General features: G+C 38.1%; 1 long non-coding RNA gene across 1 annotated transcript; it reads left to right on the top strand.

The window, feature by feature from the left end:
- The first annotated feature begins 12 nt into the window (after nucleotides 1-12).
- On the top strand, nucleotides 13-2,372 carry LOC104279675. Its single transcript, XR_717868.1, has 3 exons — nucleotides 13-376; nucleotides 1,043-1,110; nucleotides 1,796-2,372. It is a non-coding gene; the product is annotated as an uncharacterized LOC104279675 (long non-coding RNA).
- Nucleotides 2,373-3,474: the final 1,102 nt, after the last annotated feature.

The following is a 3,474-nucleotide window of genomic DNA, read 5'->3' on the forward strand; positions in this document are numbered from 1 at the left end:
TGGTCGCTGGCCGAAATCGCCACCTCGGACCTCAAGAGTCAGACCCTGAGCCAAGGCTGCCAGCCCGCACCGCTCTCCTCGGCCACCCCCGCCTCCGCCCCGCACAGCGCTGCCTACTCGCCCTCCTCCCTCCTGGGGAGGCATATTTATTACACCTCACCTTTTTATAGCAATTATACAAACTATGGGAACTTTAACGCTCTCCAGAGCCAGGGAATCCTGAGATACAACTCCGCAGCAGTGGCTTCAAACGAGGGACTAAGTCAGACTGTCCTAAATGCCAGCTCTGTGCACAAGCAGAGCAGTGACTCTTTGAAAACGATCACTAACCAGCTAGAACAACATTACAGGCCCTCTAGTTATGACTCTAAGAAAGGTAGGTGACTTGCTTTTGCCGCTTTCTTCTCTCATTCTCCCTTGCCCTCCTTCTCCGACCCGTACAAGCCCTTTATGCGCTCTAAATATTGAGACCTTCCCTGGAGAAAACAGTGAGCGCACTGTCACCGCTACTACCGCCGAATGAAGATGGGCAACGGTATAATCGGGGGATTATAAACGGCGTGTCGCCGTCGTGTCGATACCTGTCTCTAAGAACGGAGAGAGGAAATGTAAAAGACGACTTTTAGGTCAGTCTCACAGGCTGCAGACACCGCTTTAAAAGTTTGGGTTTTTTAAAGGAAAATTACACACAAAGATAGCCAGAAAGCCTTGTATTTTTTTTTTTTCCCTCCGAGAAACTGTTTTTGCTCTCTTTGTTTCCAGTATTCTCGCGGGGGTTTTTGCAGCTTTGGATTCAGATAACTGCTCACCTTGGACGTGAAATTACGTGCAGTGTAACATTTTTAACTGTTTTGGTTTTTCCCTCCGAAAAAGTTTTGCACTAATATAATTGTCAGCTTATTTTAACAAAATACTCGAGCCTTTTAGACAACCTACGTTTTTGCTACGAATTCGATGCGAGTGAGGGTTGGGACCTAGACACACTGTATAATCTAGTTAGCTGGCTGTGTCCTGTGACTAACTGACGGTTATATTTTGACAGATCCCACTGAAGTCTGCACAGTAGGAGTACAACCATACCTATAGAAGTGCAATCACACAGCAATGCAAGTAAGTGAGAACATTTTCTATTACATTGATCATTTGGCATCAGGTCTAAGACATGCTGCACAGTTCTAGACTTGTTTAACGTTAATTTCTTGCTTCGTTACTTAAGAGTTTGATTGCGAAGTAAGACTATTTTCTGTTGGTCTGTGGGTTTTTTTTTTTAAACCTCTCATTGCGACTTCTCTTTCTCGGATTTGTCTTAATTTTAAAGTCAGGTTAGACTTGCATTCTCTTTGCTTGTATAAGGCAAAGCCGTAAGGACTATTTAAACGCTACGGGAAAAGCTTTAGGAGAAGAACAACTTTGGAGGTATTGTTTTAAAACAAAGTGTTTGTGCTCACGTGGCAGTGCTAAAATCGCACATTCTGAGTGAGGCTTCACACAGTGACCGTTTATTTTAAATACAAAAGGTCAATTATTAGAGACCGGCATGCATCCGAAGCAGAATATGTTATCTGTGAATTGCCTCTTGCCTAGCTAGCAATGGCCCTCTTAATACCTCAACTATTTAGAGCGAAATAAGCAACAACAAAAATGGCCTTCCCGATATTTTTCCAACTAATTGTTCTGTTACAAGAAATTAGGTGACAAAGAGTTTTGCTTTACTTCCTATTTTCCCCCCATTTAATACTGCTACGAGTGTAATTGAAGGATTTTTGGATGATCTGGTTTTTTCCTTGGTCCACAGGTAGGTGTCACAATTGCTTTGAAAAAAGTCAGCAAGCCATCATCTCTCCCCGAGCTAATATATATAACAAATCTCTAAATCCGGATCACATCTTGTGCCACTGTATAAAAGAAGACCACAGAGCACTATTAAATCTTCAGACTCTAATTATTAAACCAGAATTTTGTTGGACATATGTGAGTTTGCTGGTATAGTATAGTTTCCCCAATGTATGTGTGACTTTTGAAAACAGATCTGTTTTTCTCAGGATACCTTGAATTGATCACTTCATTGCCACGGTATATATTCAATAGGTGTGATAGGATTTATTGTAAAATTTATTTGTAAAAGATGTATACAGTAGAGATAATAAAGACATGATTGGAGAACTTGAGTCCTTACAAAGTGGAAACAAATTTGATATTTATTTTTGTAACAATATAAAGCTTCTAGTAATTTATGCAAGTTGTATTGCAATGGAATCTGAACTTTTTGTAAATAAATTTTGCCTGGTTTTTATTTGAAACGTTGATGGTTATACAATCTTTGGTTGTTTAACGAGAATTCTTTACTAATTTATATCTCTAATTGTAAATAAAAACAGACTAGTCTGCAACAATATGGTGTTTTTCATTCATTTCCCGCCAAATAATACTCTATTATTTAGAAAAAGGCAAAAGTTGCCATTTCAGTAGTAGAGCTTAGACCATAAAATGAGTAAGTAATTAAAATAAGTTGCAAAGATATGCTTTGCATAAATTAATTCTTTCTGGGTTGTTCCGTTATACTTAAGCTTTAAATACACGCATGTGTGCAAATACGTATTTGTGTATATATATGCATATGCATAGAGAGAGTGATGTGAATACATGCATGTTTCTTATAAACTATTTATTTTGGGTGTGAAGTAGCTCTCTGAGTTAACATTCTTTGAATCCAACATTTCTAGGAAAAAAATATTATCAGCTATGGATTTTTTCTAATGTCTTTTTTTTTTTCCAGTTCTGGCTAAAATATGCAAAGGAAAAAAAATATTGAAAACATCCAAATCCTGGTTTTTATGATTTGCCTCCTTTTTCTTTGTATCAGTAAAATGTGCCTTTACAGTCACATTGGAAATCCACTTTGATTGGGCTCAAAATATCAGCTAACTAATAATTTTAATTTTTAGTAAAATAATGGGAATCCTCATATAATTTCAGAAAATAAACGAACAATCATTTATTTTCCCGAAAAGATAAATTGAGTGAATATAACTTACGGTTATAAAACAAGAATAATAGCTCCTTAGATTGCCCTTTAATCAATCATACACTTATTTTTCAAGAGGCTCATCTATTTTATTCCGTGATTAATAATGTTCCAGCGTGAGAGCATTATTAGATCTCAGCAGGGGAGATCCTGAATGCTTTTAGCTGCTTTGGAATGGTCAGTTGGGGTTCATTATGGTCTGATATTGAACAATTTATAAAATCTTGTCTAAACATCTGCCAGCTCAGATAGGCCGATGTGTCTGAAGATGGGAAATTGCTGGACCAGTTGATATTGACAAACGGATCTCTCTCCAGTGGCTTTTTGTTCAGTGAAAATTAGTGGCCTCTTGCTCAGGTCTTGTTAGAAAGGGCATTTGAAAGTGATCTTAGATACTTCAGGCATCAGCCTTGGGAATGTTAACTGGATAAAGAGCTATGCTAGTCTGG

This window comes from Apaloderma vittatum, unplaced genomic scaffold (assembly GCF_000703405.1).
Source record: "Apaloderma vittatum isolate BGI_N311 unplaced genomic scaffold, ASM70340v1 Scaffold45509, whole genome shotgun sequence".
Classification (NCBI taxonomy): domain Eukaryota; kingdom Metazoa; phylum Chordata; class Aves; order Trogoniformes; family Trogonidae; genus Apaloderma; species Apaloderma vittatum.